General features: G+C 39.8%; 1 protein-coding gene across 1 annotated transcript in view; it reads left to right on the top strand.

The window, feature by feature from the left end:
* Positions 1-18,985, top strand: part of CUNH9orf85 (chromosome unknown C9orf85 homolog) — a 61,414-nt gene that overhangs the window by 198 nt on the left and 42,231 nt on the right. The gene's annotated exons all lie outside the window — the stretch shown is intronic.

Raw genomic sequence — 18,985 nt, 5'->3', positions numbered from 1 at the left:
TGCCTGTTGCACCAAATGGGACTCTAGGAAGGAATGGCTCAGTGGAGGGGAAAGAGGAAATGAGAGGAATTGGCGAGAGCGAATGTGGACCGCAGCCCAGAGTTAGTCTTGGCTGCAACGCAGCCTTTTCTAAAATGATATTCCCACGCCCTCTCTTTGACCTGGACGTGTTACCTCCTCGTAAATACAGTTGGCGGGCCACACTTAACCAGTTGCTTCGAGTGAACGGGTCCCTCATCAAACCTAAAATGCAAATGGGAGCATTGGTGGTTGAGCTGTTGCCATCTGGCTCCTACGTCTGCAGTAGGAGACGAGGATTGTGGCACGAGTGTCTCACCACCACGTTTATGCAGCCACGATTTCTCTGTGGAAATTCCAAGCCCATAGGTTCGTAGGGAGAATGTGAAAGATCAAGAACTCAGCCCGAGTGTTCTGCCCAACATAATTGTCTCTTGTATGATTGTTTTGAGGGTCAAATTATTTGGCGAGTATAAAAATGCTGGTTTTGTTGGTTTGTCAGTCATTTGCTTCTTTAGGAGGATTTCTGTGACCTGGAAGAAAATTCAGATGTCTGCTCCGAGGCTAAACTAAATGACGTACGCATTATTCTCGGTCATGATAAGTGTCCATTAGGTGATTAATTTCTCAACATTTAGTAGGAAGGCAAAGTCAGCTTTATGGTAATCTGTGATCTCCTTTTCTTTTTCTCTGTCTTCACTTACTTACCTTATAGATACTTGTGAGCACCCTCCAAGTACAAACCCTATGTTCATGTGTTTGCAGCATTGAAGAGTGGACTCTGCCTTCAAGGGGCTTATAGTTTTCTGGGTCATTGGACAACAAGCAAGCACAAAGATCCATAATTACAAATTATGATAAACTCCTTCAAATGACGTGAAAGATAGCTCAGTAAGGAAGAGGAAGGAGGGATATTTTCAATGGGGTGTTCAGAGGACCTCTCCTTTCCCTTACTTAGGTTGAGATTCAGAAAGAAAACCTGAAGCAGCATTTGATGGACCCATGTTTGTGGTCATCAATCGGTAAACCAGGATAAAAAGCTGTGCTCTTCCAAATAGATGTCTGTCTTGTCCTATATTTTTGCTCTGAGCTTTTGCACAAGCATTTAATTCTGAATGGTTTTCATCAGATGGTAAAAAATAGTTTTAATATTTAGCTACAATGTCGCTTACTCTACCTCTTGTGGTTTTAAGTATAAGACTTCTTGACCTTGTACTTGTGCTTTTCATTGTTCTATTTTTTTTTGGTGTTCTCTAAAAAACTTGTCATTACTCTCTTAAATCTTTCCATGATCTCAAACTCAGTCACTAAGGTTCATTTTATAGCTTTTATCATTAATTTCTTTGCCTCTTTTAAATCATGAGGAAGTCTCATTTGTCCATTGGTAGAACGACCGGGTATTTTGTTATTGGAATATCGACCAGGGCAGCCCAGGTGGCTCAGCGGTTTAGCGCCTGCCTTCCGCCCAGGGTGTGATCCTGGAGTCCCAGATCGAGTCCGAGTCCAACGTTGGGCTCCCTGCATGGGGCCTGCTCTTCCCTTTGCCTGTGTCTCTGCCTCTCTCTCTCTCTCTCTCTCTCTCTCTGTCTCTCATGAATAAATAAATAAATAAAATCTTAAAAAAAGGAAAAAAAGAAAAGAAAAGAAAATCTGACCAAAACAGCAAGAAATATTTTACTGAGGAAAAATTAAGTTGATTGTTTGTCTAATGGAGGAGTAATATTGGCTGCGTTCATAACAAATTCTTGAACCAGTTCTGTGCAGCTGTCTAAAGCCAAGATTTTGTCAGAAACATCTGACCCTGTCTTCATTCCTGTTTTATACCAGAAAACTGTTTGATTTGGTGCCATCCAACAGAGGAATGGTGAGAGTGCATGATAACTCTCTAACTCTCTTACTGAAAGGACTCCTTAAAGGACTGTAATGACAGTTGCCTATTTGTACCTCATGAGTTTGCAGGAGTCCTGCATAATAATTTCCTTTTCTGCCAACCAGATGGTCAAGACTTGACCAAGAATAGAAGTGGGATACTGACAGGTGTTTTATTGGGAAGGTTGTATAAGTAAAGCACCCATTCTCAAAAGGACATGGTGATAGCTGTCTTCATATGTTCGAATATAATCCAGAAGATGAGAGAAGCTTACTCTATAGTCTTCCTATTGGCCAAACTTGGACCAAAAGGCCAAAGTTACAGAGAAAGATGTCAGCTGAATATAACGGAGTCATCTAATAGAACCATGTCCTAGGATTTTGTAACCTGTCTTTCACTGGGATTACTTAAAAGAGGCCTCCATGGCAATTGGCCTGCAGTGTCCTCTCATGATTTGCTGAGATGGGAATAGGTTTAAATCTCTTCTGGTCGTTTGGTACTAAAATGTTGATTGTATCAAGACTGCTTTGTGTCCCTTTCTGGAAAGGCAGTGATGTGTAATGAAAAGAATATATTGGACTAAGAAAAAAGATGCACATTTTAGCCTCAGTTCTGTTGTTTATTTTGCTTTGTGATGTTAAGCAGTTTATGTCTAGCTTTTGATTAATTTTAATTTTAATACAGGGTAATTACTGTCTCTTATTTACCTCTCAAGATTGCTATGGGGTTCATTACAAAAATATCTTTGAGAAATAGTGATACAAATATGAACTGAGCCTAGAACATATGGGAATTTTGAGCATATGCTCAAAGCAATTAATTACAAAGGAAATGCATACTTCTTGGAGAATATTGAAAATAGAGACATGTATAAAGTATAAAAGTGGAAGTACCTTTTCCCAGTCCTGTTCATCTTCAAGTGTAGTCACTATTAACAATTTTTTTGTTAAGAATTTGTGTATGTTTTTAGATGTCTATGCATAATATGTGTAATAAAGTACATTTTTTGTTTCTCATTCAATTAAAGTGGGTATGTCCAAACACAAAGATTAAGCTTGTTCTTTTTAATGGCCATCTAATATAATATAAATGTAGAGTACCTAACTTTCCTGTTAGTAAATGCTTAGATTGTTTTCAGTTTTTCACTGTGACAAGCTGCAGTGAAATTCTTGGATTCGCATATTTGTTCCACATCTGTTATCCGGCACATTTGTTCCACATCTGTTATCTGGCACCAAACATTGTGCTAGATGCTATTGGTATAAGGGTGAGCATAATATAGTTTGGTGAGTGAGATGAAAGCAGTAATCAAATAATCTCTCAAGTATGTTAATACAAATTGCAGTAAGGGCCATGAAGGAAAAGTCTAAGGGAACCTGAAGGTGTCAAGCAGAAAGTCTTAAGTTTGAAGGCTGAAAGAAGACATCCCCAGGTTCTAAAGGATGGATAGCATTTAACTAAATGAAAAGGGAAGAGCATATTTGGATATATACTATAGGATACTATTTTTTTTATGTATACAGTTAGTGTTGTTTTTCCTAGCATTTCCTAAAGTGCCCCCAGATCACATCTTTGTGAGGCAAGAGTCAGTTTCATGGTTAATTACTTTGGAAATAGTGTATTCTCAGTCTCACTTTTAGGGATTGTAGTGTGCATTACATACAACACTGAGAAGTTCTGCAGTTTAAAAAAGTTATTTAACCAAAACTTGCTTGGATATGGAACCTTTTGGTTTACATAATACATACTGAATCTGAACAAATTTTGGGAGGAACGCACTCACTTTGGCAAACTCTGGTCTTTACCTTGAAATGGAAAAAGAAAATGAAGATCTGAAGCTGTACTCTCTAAACCGTTTTGGAAATACTTTTGTTAGCAGCAAATAATATTGATGTTCTTAAATGTGTTAGCCACTATGCATACTTGAAATACATCATCTAGTTTTGTTTTGTTTTGTTTTTTAAATTTAATTTTATTTATTTGAGAGAGAGAGTGGCCTGAGGGAGAAGGAGAAGCAGACTCCCCACTGAGCAGAGAGCCCCATGTGGAGCTTCAGCCCAGGACACTGAGATTGTGACCTGAGACAAAGGGAGATGTTCAACCGCCTGAGCCATGGAGGCACCCCTGCATCACCTAATTTTGATCTTCAAAATGACCCAAAGGGGCACCAAGCTGGCACAGTTGGTTGAGTGCCAACTCTTGATTTCACTCCAGGTTGTGATCTTAGGGTCTTGGGATTGAGCCCTTAGCCAGGCCGCACTTGGCTCAGAGTCTGCCTGAGATTCTCTCTCCCTCTACCTCTGCCCCTTGCCCTTACTAGTGCATGCATGCTCTCGATTTCTTTCTCTCTCAAATACATAAATAAAATCTTAAAAAAAAATTACCCTAAGATAGTTGCTATAATTATCTCATTCTGCATATTGGGAAGTTAGGACTTAGTGATAAATGATGTACTGATCCAAAGTTACATAACTAGTACCTGGCTAGCCATTGATTAGGTGATGTCTGTGCTAGGTGCCCTTGAGGGCAAATAAATCAAAACCCTTCTTTTGTGCATGTGTGTTGCAGTTGTTGTTTTTAAGTAACCTCTACACCCAATGCGGGACTCCAACTCACTACTCTGACATCTAGAGTCAGGTGCTCTACTCACTGAGCCACCAGGTGACCCAGTGTTGTTTTTTATTTATTTTTTTTTTGGTTTTTTTTTTTTTAAGATTTTATTTATTTACTCATTCATGAAAGACATAGAGAAAGAGAGAGAGAGAGAGGCAGAGACACAGGCAGAGAGAGAGAAAAGCAGGTTCCATGTAGGGAGCCCAACATGGGACTCGATCCCGGGTCTCCAGGATCAGGCCCTGGGTGGAAGGCAGATGCTAAACCACTGAGCCACCCCAGATCCCCAGTGTTGTTTTTTAATACTGCATTTTTGTGTGTAATAGCAGCTTGACACCACATTAGGGTCAGAACAAAGATGTGCTTTATTGCCATTGCCCCTAAACACTACCTTTTTGAAATATGTCAGAGAGAGTCTCTCCTCACAAGGTGTGACTGCCTGTGGTGTCACGTATCACAGATTGGGCTGTTTGGAATGGGTCCCTTCTATTCAGTCTGGGCCCTGTGGCAGGGGTGGAGCTCCTTTCACTCCCTACTGTGATGCTTATATAGTCAGATCCCTCAGCTTCTGATTAGGAAGAAAGGTATCTTTTTTGTTGTTGTTAAAGATTTTATTTATTTATTCATGAGAGACACAGAGAGAAAGGCAGAGACACAGACAGGGGAAAAAGCAGGCTCCATGCAGGGAGCCCAGTGTGGAACTCGATCCTGGCACCAAGATCATGCACTGGGCCGAAAGCAGGTGCTAAACCATTGAGCCACCCAGGCATCCCAAGTAGAAAGCTATCTTTTCTTTTTTTTTTTTTTTAAGATTTTATTTATTTATTAGAGACACAGAGAGAGAGAGAGAGAGGCAGAGGGAGAAGCAGGCTCCATGTGGGGAGCCTGACATGGGACTCGATCCCGGGTTTCCAGGATCAGACCCTGGGTTGAAGGCGGCGCTAAACCACTAAGCCACCAGGGCTGCCCAGTAGAAAGCTATCTTAAGTTTAAGATGATATGATTACATTTACAGAAGAGCAGGATTCTGTGTTTACAAGCAACTTTATTCACAATAGCCAAAAACTGGAAAAAACCTACGAACACGTAAATATCTATCAACAGGAGAATAGATAAGCAGATTGTGTAAATCATACAGTGGCATACTACTCTGCTATTAAAAATAAAAAGAACTACTGAGGGCAGCCTGGGTGGCTCAGTGGTTTAGCGCCTGCCTTCGGCCCAGGGCCTGATCCTGGAGACCTGGGATCAAGTCATCGGGCTCCCTGCATGGAGACTGCTTCTCCCTCTCCCTGTGCTTCTGCCTCTGTGTGTGTGTGTGTGTGTGTGTGTATCTTGAATAAATAAGTAAAATCTTTAAAAAAAAAAAAAACTAGTGATAGCATTATTTGCATGTATCGGATACATTGTGGATGAATCTCAAACATTGTGTGGAGGGAAAGGAACCAGATATTTGTTTCTTTCTTTTTTTAAGACTTTTACTTATTTATTTGAGAGAGGGAGACAGCAAGCGAGTGAGCACAGATGCGGGGAAGGGCAGAGGGAGTATATAAACACTAGACATGACACTTGAGTTTGTTTTTCCTTATGACAAGTACATATGATCATTACAAAGTGGATTTTGTGCATAAGATTACTCAGTTTGGGTTCCATTTTTTCCTATTTTCACTTTAGGATAGAATTATATTAATTTAGTATATGAATAAATAATAAGTGAATGAATAATGAATAATGAATAAAATTTTGCTGTGTAAAAGGATGTCCTGCTGTTGGTATGGGCCATTTTGTCCAGATAGGTTAGAATCAGGTGGTCTAGAATCTGTTCTATCTCACCTAGCTCAGAGCTTTTATACTTTAGGGAACAGTCTCAGATTGGTTCAGATAATTCCTGGTGTAATTTCCTTGTGATGAAGCGTTAGTCATGGGAATAAATGTTATTTCTCAATCAGTTGGTGTCAACAATATAGGGTAAAACAAGTGCGTAGCCATTGAACAAATCTGCAGTTGGACAGATACAGAATCCATGGTAGTTTCTACCTAACCATCTCTGGGACCCTAGAGACCCTCTGGGACTCCCTTTGATCTTTTTCCCAATTGGGAAATGTTCTTTGATAAATTTCACCAATGCTGTCTATTAAATTGGTTCATGTTAAATCAGTCTTGCCCCCAGGTGATTGGTTATTAAATTCAATATGCTTTTTCAGCTGGCAAGGTGACAATCTATGATATGCTAGGCATTATTATATGCATAAGAATCTTCTACTGAGGGCAGCCCCGGTGGTGCAGTGGTTTAGCGCTGCCTGCAGCCCAGGGTGTAATCCTTGAGACCGTGGATCGAGTCTCACGTCGGGCTCTCTGCGTGGAGCTTGCTTCTCCCTCTGCCTGTGTCTCTGCCTCTCTCTCTCTCTGTGTCTCTATGAATAAATAAATAAAATCTTTAAAAAAAAAAGAAAAAAAGAAAAGAATCTTCTACTGAATAAAAGTTGCAGTGCTAATGATACTCTTTACTTTTCCTCTGTGGTATTTTCAATACTTGGAAATGTTGTATTCTTATTCTTATTTACTTTTTATTTTCTCTCCCTTTCACACAAGAAGAATTCCATCATGCTTGGGGATATTTCATATATCTACATTCCCATGGTGCTTCCACTTGAATCCAATTAAGTGATTATTTTTAAAGAGTTTATTTATTTATTCATGAGAGACCCAGAGAGAGGGAGAGAGAGAGAGAGAGAGACATAGGTAGGGGGAGAAGCAGGCTCCATGCAAGGAGCTGGATTCAGGATTTGATTCCAGGACTGCGGGATCACACCCGGACCCAAAGGCAGACGCTTAACCGCTGAACCACCCAGGCATCTCTCAATTGTATATTTTAGACATTTCATTTTATGTACAGTGACAACTGAAATTAATTTGTCTTGATTTGATCTATTGTGTTAGGGAATAATACTCACCATTATATTGTATCGTCAACCCTTGTTTCTTCATAAAGTTAAATATACACTGATGGAAAAAGTATTCTCAGAATTCTTCATCCAGGTAAATTAGTTTATCTGAGAGAGGGAAAGATATAATTTATATTAACTCTCCCCAAAGGACCTCTTTTTCTGTTTAGAGAAACACTATAGTAGTGAGTGGTGTGTAATTGGACAAAGAACCTCCAGCCTAACAGTTAGAGGCTGTTGTGGTTGTTATTGTAAGCCGTAGGACTCTTTCCACACCTGTACAAGTGTTATTGTGAGGTCACAGGCAGGTGTGCGAGAATCCTGCCTGTCTTCTGAACAGCCCCACTTCACGGCCAGCTCACTCCATCCTCAATAGTGGTTGCTCTTTTTCTCACCACTGACTTTTGTGAAAGGAAGAAACGAAATGAGAAGGGGATAAAGGAATAGCTAACATGCCTGAGATTCCTTTCTGAGATGTTCCTTATCACTCCAGGCCAAATAGCACTTAAATGTATTGAACGAATTAAATAAACATTCTGTTTCTGAACTTCTCTGAGGTGTTCAAGGTCCTCTACGTGAAGATAATTATCATTAGGATTCTTCAATTGCTAATTTAAACATAAATTTTATTGGAAAGATCCTGAGCTATTCTCATAAAGCTTTGAAAAGGTGTTTGTTTTGGTTGATTTTTTTTTTTTAAGAGTCCGAGATTCCCAGGTTAGCTGTTATTATTGGGAAATTTATCCCCATTTGGCTTTGTTCATATTCTAACCCGATGCAATCTTCAGTGCCCCTCCCCTCACCCTTCCAGTTGGCCTCTTGGAATCAATAGTTTATTGTAATCAAATAAAGGCATAGTGTTAAACAAAATTGCTTTCACTTTCTTGCCCTACCTGACTATTCCCTGGAATGCTGTTTCCTTGTAGTCCTTAAGTAATGATGTTTGTTCACCCCACCCTCCGTTTAGAACTCTTTCTCCCATTTGCGGCTTCTGTCCATTTTCTTTCTTGCTCAAACCCCCACCTCTTCTGAAATGCATGCCATCAGACTGTTATACCTTGTGGATCTGTCATTGCTTCCTAGTTATACCTCCGCATCAGTGCCTGGCTCACTGCCTTTCTTTCCATGGTTCCTGTCATCATACCGAGTGATTGCTATATCCCCGTGGGTAATGCAACATCTGATCTCTCAGCTTTTAGACCTTCCCCCACCCCCCATCAGAAACCTACTCCCATGGTCAAGCCTTAAACTTTGGTTTGTAACTGCTCCATTTACAAACCTTTTAGAAAAACAGATCACTATTTACTTCTCTCTTTTCCTTGTGCCTGAAATATATTTTTCAACTCCCTTGGGTGCTCCTGTCCACTAACCTTTCTGCTTTTTACTGTACCTCATTCATGTCTTTGTCCCCCTCCCTATCTAGCTTGGAGTTCACATTTTATCAATATACCTTTTTCTTCTTGCCTTCAGCCTTACCCTTCTTTCCCTCTATGGTGCTTGCCCAGTAGAACCTCTGCATTGAACCAGTTTTCTATTTTTCCACCATCACATCTACCAAACAACCTGCATCTGTACCCATAGACTCTGCCTTCCTGTGATGTGGATGAAATGCCCATCCTTCCCAAAGACTAGGACCTCTGTTTGCACCTTGGAGCTTATTCCCTGTTGTCTACCTAAGGACTTAGAAGCTTATGGCTCCTCTGTTGTCTGAGTTGTCCTGCATCATCATTATTTCAATATCTTAAGGAAGAAAAAAAAAAACCCTCATTAGGTGGAAACCCATATTCTTTTCTAGCTTCATCCTATTTCTTTCTTACTCTCTGTTAAGGAAAAGCTCCTGGTTCTCAACTTCTTTACATCTCATGGCTTTCATCCCTGTCCAGATAGTATTTGTACTCCTCATTCCACTAAAACTCCTCTTGTGAAGTCATTGATATCTGGTTGCCAAATCCTTGGTAAATAATGCTCTGTCTTCATCTTTCTCAGTCACTTTGTATCATTGCCTCTTGAACACTCTCCTGAATTCTGAAATTTCTTCATTCAGCTCAGTCTGTGGCATTAAATACCATCTTTATGTTGATACCTTCCACATCTGAAGCTCTCTCCTGAGCTGCAGGGCTGTTGTATATTTAGCTACCTACTTGACCTCTGTTCTTGAATATAAAAAATGACAGAGAAAGTTTAACATGGCAGAGAAAGAACTCTTCATCTTTCTCTCCCAAACCTTTTCCTCCAGTATTCCCCAACTCTGTAAACAGCTCTATCATTTACCCAATTCCTTACACCAAAAATAGAAGAATCATCCTTGATTCTTGGCCTTTTCTCACATTCTGTGTTTCTTTGTTTTTCTTCCTATGTTTCAATTTATCAGCAAAACTCTGAACTCTTAAATTATTTTTATTTTTTATAACCTAACTACATTCTGGTATGTTATTTGTTTACTTGTTTGTCTTATTTATAGTCCACCCTGGAATATTATTTCCTCCAGGGCAATTGTATATTTTTTATATTCTCAATACCTAGACCAGGGGTTCCTACATAGGAAGTATCCAGTAAGTAGTTGACAGTTCAATGAAGTAAATAAGGAATTTTAACAATGTATTAAATGCTGTGGTAGGGATAGTACAGGGGAGGACTATAGCAGTTCTGAAATGAAGGGGAGGGAAAGGAAATAATTGATACAGTATTATCCTCAAGGAGATAATACAGCCTGGGGATGAACAGTCAAGGAAAAGTTGAGTGGAATGAGATAGAAGAGTGGAACAAGGCAGAAAGGGAGGATAGCACTGATGATTTTGTAGGTTGTGGGTCAAGAAGTTGAAGGAATTTAATCTGGAAAAATAAATAAATAAAATAGGGTCAGGTAAAATTGTTACATTAAGGGATCTTTTAAAAACAAGGCTTCTCTTAACTCATTTTTGAGGGAAGAGTTCCTGACACATTGAAGGCTCCTCAGGAATGTTTGCATGAATGAATAAAAATCCTCTTCAAATGAACAGAGAAGGGCAAGAAGAGGCTATGAGTCTCTGAAGGTCTTGTTCCAAAACAAGATTATAAATTGGTATTTATGCTTATCACCAAAATGAACATATTACATTATATGGTGGCCAAAGCATAAGAATGAAAGCATCTCTTAGGCTCTTTAATTAGAAGACTGTGGTTGACTAAAATCTTTTTACCAGAAAAGGCTAGCTGATGGATTGATCTCAGGGTATGAATTAAAATTTCAGTACTGTCGGGATGCCTGGGTGGCTCAGTGGTTGAATATCTTCGGCTCAGGGCATGATCCCAGGCTGCTCTCAGGAGCTTTAGTCCCCTGTGGGTTCTTGCTGGAGCTGAGTACTTCTAGCAGGTGCTGATAGTCCTGAGGCTGGAAGCACTGTAGGTACCTGATCAGCTTGACAGATGCTTTCTCCTGTACCGGCACACCTGCAGGCAAAAGTAGAATGAGGAGAGAACCAGACAGAGCCTTAAATGCTTTGATTCTGCTCCCTGCCCACATAGACCCCAAAGTTGTTTCCAAGGCAGAACTGAGATTCTGAATGCCATCCAACCAGTTTCTGTAACCCATCAGTGCATGCATAACCTGATTGGCCTGTACAAGTGGGGCCTACAAGGGCCACTTCAGGCAGCAGCTGGGCTGGGAAGCCAAGCATTAGCCTCTGCTCCAGCAAGGAGAAATGGTGAAGAGTTCAGGTGCCATGAAGCCAGGTCAAAGCTCGTTAGGTTGGTAATGAAGCACATGCAGAGATGCACACAGAAACAGGGCTATAGAATAGAGAAGCAGCTATAGCCATGGCGTGGGAATCACACAGAATTCTAGCCTCTTTGTGGTACGGAGCCATGATCAGTCAATGTCTTATTGTTAGAGCCTGGCAGCACGCTGGGCATATTTGCAGAAAACTCAGCTCAGTGTATGTCTGCTGAGAAAGTGAGAGCAACATTCCAGGACTTTAAGGCATCACAGGATGTGCAACCCCATCCTTCTGTGGATGAACTGTCTACAGAAAAATCTGCCCCGGAGGCCTGGGATCAGGATCCAGTCCCGCATTGGGCTCCCTGCATAGAGCCTGCCTCTCCCGCTGCCTATGTCTCTGTCTCTATCTCTGTGTCTCTCATGCATAAATAAAATAAAATAAATCTTTTAAAAAATGTCAGTTCTGTCAATATAGACTATCATTCTTGTAAGTCAGTGTGGTCTGTTTTGACTTGGTTTTGATTGGTTAACTTTGACCCCTAAAGATATTTTGAAGAGTATACATTAGGTAGGGAAAAAATTCCTTGTCAGTGTTTGTCAGATTTCAAGCGTGAGCTTTTGGATTTTTGGCCAAAGACATCAAGTTCTTGTTCAAGACAATGGCAGCATGGTGTAGCAGAATGTCTGATCTTGGAGTGAGAAGTTTAGGACTCATTCTATGCTATTTATTGGCTATGTGACCTTGCACAAATTCTTCAGCCTGTCAGGGTCTCAGTGGACTTAGCTGAGGGTTGAGTTGGACTTGTAAGGGTTGAGTACAGTCTATGAAAATGCTCACATGGTGCTCACATGCAGTGTGAAGCATTCTGTAAGTGCTAGTCCATTCCTTCATCTTACTAAGATGTTTATCATGCTCACATGCTACTCCTTCAGTTATTCCTTTCCTGGTTAACCCTACTGGAATGTCTCCCTCCTTCCCGGTGGCATTTATTGTCCTCACCACACATATGGTACGTGTCATGTTAGTTATTAACATTTATGTCCTGGCTTCTTTCCCTTTCTCTCATGCATATGTACACAAATACTGTCTATCTTTCAGAAGACAGGGACTCAAATATTTTTTTAACTACTCATGAACTTGTGGCAAGCAGTTCTATGATGTGGGTTAAAAGAATAGGTAACAAGTAATTCCTATGGACATTGTATGATTGATTATCTGTTAATTCACCTGTCATTATTAAGCCCCTACTATGTACCAAGCACCAACAAAAAGATGAGTAGAATATGAATCCTTCATTTGGGAATCTCATAGTAGTAACTACTTTAAAAAGTGGAAAAAAGCAAATATGGAGCATTTTCACTTAATTAAACTTTTGTTAAAATATAATATATAAACATACAGAAAAGTGCAAAAATTATAAACACAGTTCAGTGAATTTTCACAGAGTGAATGTAATCATATAACCAATATAGAGATCAAAAGAATGCTACTCCTCTTTCTTATCACTACTACTCTCCTCAAATTTAACAATTATCTTGATACATATGAAATATTTTAAGACAACCTGAAGTCACAGCTTTTGGAAGCAAAGGAGAGAGAACTATAAGTACCTGGATGACTGGTACCCTCTTTTCAGAAGTAGTATTAATGGGTATAGATAAGCATCCTAATGGATCATCTCTATTATTTTTTTTGAAGATTTTATTTATTTATTCATGAGAGACACAGAGAGAGAGAGAAAGAGAGAGAGAGAGGCAGGCTCCATGCATGAACCCCTATGTGGTACTTGATCCTGGGATTCCAGGATCACGCCCTGGGCCAAAGGCAGGCGCTAAACCTCTGAGCCACCTAGGGATCCCCTATTCTTTAGATATACAGTACAACTTCATGTAATACTTTTTTGGGATGAAAGAAAATGGTGTGATTAGATTTTCCAACAATGATTAACTTGGCCTCTGTTGGACATTTGGCTTCTAAGAATATCAGGAGTAAATTTGAATTTTCCCATAGCTTTGGAGCTGATTATTTCAACCTCAGTCCTAATTCTCTTCCAATTTACCTGTTTATTCATGGGATTGAATGACATTTTTAGAACTTCATTGTAGGGCAGCCCAGGTGGCTTAGGGGTTTAGCGCCGCCTTCAGCCCAGGGCTTGATCCTGGAGACCCGGGATTGAGTCCCGTGTCGGGCTCCCTGCATGGAGCCTGCTTCTCCCTCTGCCTGTGTCTGCCTCTCTCTCCTCTCTGTGTTTCTCATGAATAAATAAATAATATCTTAAAAAAAGAAAGCAGTCACCTTTAAAAAAAAAACTTCATTGTAGACATTTTCTTGGATATTTTATCAAGTTCATTTCTAGTTGGAATAGGTGAGTTTACATTCTAAAGTTAATTATTCACATTGTCCCTTGAAATTAAATTGAATGACACTTTCTTTTTTGTTTTTGCCTTGTCAGAGGTATGTCTCTTTAACAAGGAAGTTTTTCTTATAGATGGTGGAGCTGTGTATGTGTAATAATTTTCAGTGATGGTTTATCAGTGATAGAATTCTATTGTACCTTTATGTTAATCACGTCTAGTTTTGAAGGTCCTTTGGTATTGTATGCCATTTACAACATCATGGCTGTGAAATACCAAGCTAAGCTGGTGATTATTTTAAATGCTTTGTTGTTCTGTGAAGATTTGTATATTATTAAATGCTCAGCCCTCTCTTACCAGGTGGCTGATTTGTTTGTTTTGAAATTACTCATGTCACTGAAGTCATCAATTTGAGTAATATATTTGACATCATGATATATACTTGTATATGTGACTGTTCTGTATACCATCAACTTTTATCACAAGACATTAGAGTGATATCATATCATATTTCCAGTAAACTTGATTGCTTATAAGATATAATGCTAGATCTAGGTTTTTTTTTTTTAAGATTTATTTATTTGTTTTGAAGAGAGAGCATGAGCAGGGGGAGGGGAAGAGGGAGAGGAAGAGAGAGAATTCCTCAAGCAAACTCTCTGCTGAGCATGGAGCCCAACCCAGGGCTCGATCCCATGATCCTGAGATCATGACCCGAGCTGAAACCAAGAGCCAGCTACTTAACTGACTGGGCCACCCAGGCACTCCACTAGATCTAGTGTTGTTTTGTTTGTTGTTGATGTTTTTAAAGATTTTACTTATTTGAGAGAGAGAGAGATCACAAGCAGGGATGGGGATGGGTACAGAGAGAAGCTGACTCCCCACTAAGCAGGAAGCCAGATGGAAGACTCCATCCCAGGACCCTGGGATCATGACCTGAGTCAAAGGCAGACACTTAATGGACTGAGCCACCCAGGTTCCCCTAGATGTAGTTTTTTAATAAAACTAGAATAGTCCTGTGGGATAAGTTATCTATTATCTATACGTGTAAAAGAATATTATGGTTACTTTTACCTATGTGATCTTGTTGCCTTAATGTACTCATTTTAATTAATTAATTTACATATTTTATTTATTCTTGAGAGACACGGAGAGAGAGGCAGAGACAGGCAGAGGGAGAAGTAGGCTTCCTGCGGAGAGCCCAATGCGGGACTCCAGCCCAGGAACCCAGGATGCCTGTCTCTTCCTGTCCCTCCCTCTTGCTTGTGTGCTCTCTCTCAAATAAATAAAATCTTTTTTTAAAAATGTGGGATTTGGGGGCACCGGTCTAGCTAAGTTGGTAGAGCATGTGACTCTTGAGCTTGGGGTTATGAGTTTCAGCCCCATATTGGGTGTAGAGATTATTTAAAAAATAAAATCTTGGGATCCCTGAGTGGCTCAGCGGTTTAGCGCCTGCCTTTGGCCCAGGTCCGATCCTGGAGTCCCAGGATTGAGTCCCGCGTCGGGCTCCCGGCATGGAGCCTGCTTCTCCCTCCTCCTGTGTCTCTGCCTCTCTCTCTCTCTCTCATAAATAAATAAATAAATAAATAAATAAATAAATAAATAAATAAATAAACAAATCTTTAAAAAAAATAAAATAAAATATTTTGGGGCAGCCCAGGTGGCTCAGCGGTTTAGCGCCGCCTTCAGCCCAGGGCGTGATCCTGGAGACCCAGGACCCAGTCCCGCATCGAGCTACTGGCATGGAGCCTGCTTCTCCCTCTGCCTATGTCTCTGCCTCTCTCTCTCTCTCTCTGCTCCTCTCATGAATAAATGAATAAAATCTTTTAAAAATAATAATAAAAGTAAAATTTTTTTTTTTAAAAAGTGGAATTTCTTCTCTCTTTAGAAGGGGTTATTTGGGGCAGCCCCAGTGGTTCAGCAGTTCAGCACCGCCTTCAATCCAGGGCCTGACCTTGGAGACCTGGGATCGAGTCCCACGTTGGGCTCCCTGCATAGAGCCTGCTTCTCCCACTGCCTGTGTGTCTGCCTGTGTCTTTCCTTCTCTCTCTCTCGAATAAATAAATAAAATCTTAAAAAAAAAAAAGCAGTTATTTGAACACCTTGTTCTCTAGGTGACTTTTTTAAAATAGTTTTATTTTTATTTATTTATTTTTAAATATTTTATTTATTTATTTATGAGAGACCCAGAAAGAGAGGCAGAGACACGGGCAGAGGGAGGAGAAGCAGGCTCCATGCAAGGAGCCCGATGTGGGATTTGATCCTGGGACTCCGGGATCACGCCCTGAGCCAAAGGCAGACACTCAACCACTGAGCCACCCAGGCATCCCTCTAGGTGACTTAATATTCCATTATCAAGTCATTTACATTTCAGGAAAGACTGAAACCCAGAAGCCTGTGTGCATATCTATGCATAGTCTCTCCTGCTTGTGCTTATGATTGAAGCACATTTCTGGTTTTAATACATGAAGAAGTACAAGGAAGGAAGATGGGTTGCTGTTGCTTTAAATTAAGACTGTATATCACTTTATTTTTAAAAAACTTTTTGAAGATTTTATTTATTTATTTATTTATTTATTTATTTATTTATTTATTTATGAGAAACACAGAGAGAGGCAGAGAGTGAGAGAGCTTGCACAAGTGATGGGGAGAGAGGGAGAGGGACAAGCAAACACCACGCTGAGCATAGAGCCCTCCATGGGGCCAATCCTATGACCCCTAGATCATGATCTGAGCTGAAATCAAGAGTCTGATGCTTAATCAACAGAGCTATCCAGGCACCTGCTTTTTTTTTTTTTTCCCTGACACTTTTTGAGGACTTACTTAAGATAAATGGTCTTTGAAAACATAAAATGCAATATTCTGTGACACATTTACAAATTTGTCATAAGTAGCAGATACATGACTCCCTCACTTTGTCCCACTGGGTTGGGACTAAATAAAATGATAGTGCTTTTAAGTCTGCAAGGCTGTCCGCACTGGATCTATACTGACTCCCCCTTAATCCTAGTCTTTCCAAAAGCTCGGTTGGAAGATGCCAGTCAGTTAATCTCTTATTTTAAACACCATTTTAGGGGTGCCTGGGTGGCTCAGATGGTTAAGCATCTGCCTTTGACTTAGGTTATGATCCTAGGCCCTGGGATCGAGCCCCCACGTTGGGCTCCAAGCTCAGCAGGGAGTCTGCTTCTCCCTCTGCCTCTGCCTCTCCTCCCTGCTCATGCTTGCTCTCTCTCTGTCTCTCTGTCTCAAATGAGTAAATAAATATTATAAATAAATAAAATATTTTAAAAAATTAAAGATAAACACCATTTTAACTCTAACAGATACTGCTTACTCTTCAGATTTCATGCCCATTATTTTTGTTTCTCCAAATTCTAAGCACTGTGTGGAAAGGACTGTACATCATAAATCTTCTGAATCTTTGAGATGCCTGGCATAGTGCTGAGTACATACCAACTCATACTTTTTTGGATTGTTCCCATAGGCAGCAGAGAGATAATCATAATGCATGCTGTATTTAATTCTAATCCATGACACATTTTATAGTTTGACATGTTGGAAGAAGTACTAAGCTTGGAGTCAGGGCAGCACCATAGACTCTTCTGACTCTTGGTGTGGCTACTGAGTCACTCTATAACCATAGGTAAGTTATATTAACTCTATAAATTAGGATAACAATAAATAACAATACCACCTTCTTGCTTATGCACGGGGATGACGTGAGAATAAAAGAGAAGCATTAAAGGACATTCGGATTTTAAAAAATCTATAGAAATAAAATGTAGTATTTTGTTACAGGTGATTTGCATCCTTCATTCAAAATACACCTTAAGGGCAGCCCTGGTGGCGCAGCGGTTTGGCGCTGCCTGCGGCCCAGGGTGTGATCCTGGAGACCCGGGATCGAGTTCCACCTCGGGCTTCCTGGATGGAGTCTGCTTCTCCCTCTGCCTGTGACTCTGCCTCTCTCTCAATCTCTCTGAATGAATAAATAAATAAAGCTTAAAAAAAATACACCTTAATTTTATTCCTTAGCTTTTTTAAAAAAAATTAAGACTTTATTTAATATTGACAGAGCAGTGCAAGCAAGGGGAGGGATAGAGGGAGATGGAGAAGCAGACTCCTCATTGAGCAGGGAACCCCATGCGGGGCTTGATCTGTATGACCTGAGCCAAAGGCAGGTGCTTCACCAACTGAACCACTCAGGTGCCCCTCCCTTAGCTTTTTACATTTTTGTCATCAAAAACAACTTTGTTTTCCTTTTAAGAATGAGAAAATGTTCTCCACTCAAGTTAGGTAGGTCATGTGTGAATACTGAGCTCTAAAGAGAATGAATCATGGCACAGACCTAATATTTTCCTTAAGTGACTTACTTCCTGAATCAATTATCAGCATATTACTAGTTATTGTTACGACATATTAACATGACCAGAACAAAGTGACTATCTTTGAAGAAGTTAACTAGCTTCAATATGGTAATTGTCCTCATATATCTGCCCCCAAGTAAATGACTTAAAATACTGATTTATTTTAAAAGGTAAAATCATTTGATTTGTGGACATTACCAGTTATTATGCTTGGAAGAGTTAATCCATAAAATCCTAAAATATGCTAGTAAGAGGAAATGAATATCATCCTTCTTTTTTGTTTGATACATGTTAAACAATGATCAGTCATTTTTGTCTCATTTAAGATCACTAACTTGGGGCATACCATACCGGTTGGGCAAGATCTTAGACTGTGACTAACTTTTAATGAGTGGTTATAAAAACATGTGTTGCCTAATGACACTATACACAACTGCTGCTTGAATAGGCTTTTTGCATTCCAGTTGTGCATAGACCATTTGGCTCACCACTTACTTACCCTTTATTGTTTAAGTCTCAGTGCATTGAAAATCTCAGAGGAGCATGGTAGAAAGTAAATCCTTTTCTTCTAGAACATTTGCCTAGCAAAGATAATATTTTCTTTCCTAAATGAGTTTTTCTTAACTTTGGAATTTCATTTTGTGTTTTCTAAACAAATAATGTATAATACTACAAGGTTACCTTACAAATGAGCCAGCAGGTTTGGCCCTATTTGTAAAACAATATACCAGTGTTTGAATTTGAGTCCAAACAGAGTGCAGATTGAAGTGTATGCCCTGCAAAATTTTTTTTCTTTTAATATGGAGAAAACCTTGAAAGCTGTAAGGGACCACTTTCTACTTGTAACTTCAGTACAATGCCCTAAACTAAATGGCATCTTTTTATGGGATCTGCCTCTGCTGCTTCTGATTAATTGTGTGACCTCAAGCAAATCTTTTAATTCTCTGAGCTTCAGGTTTCTCATCTGCAAAATGAAGATAATTATGCCTGCCCTAGCCACAGGAATGTTCTAAGAATAGCAGCAGAAAGAATTTTTATAAAGGATTAGACATGTGGTTTATAGATTTACGATAACAGTCTATGTAAAAATTAGTTTGGTATTATTTTTTTAGTGAACACCAAAACT

This window comes from Nyctereutes procyonoides, unplaced genomic scaffold, assembly GCF_905146905.1.
Source record: "Nyctereutes procyonoides isolate TBG_1078 unplaced genomic scaffold, NYPRO_anot_genome, whole genome shotgun sequence".
Lineage (NCBI taxonomy): Eukaryota > Metazoa > Chordata > Mammalia > Carnivora > Canidae > Nyctereutes > Nyctereutes procyonoides.
The sequence above is the reverse complement of the archived record's forward strand: the minus strand, read 5'-3'. Positions and strand labels throughout refer to the sequence as shown.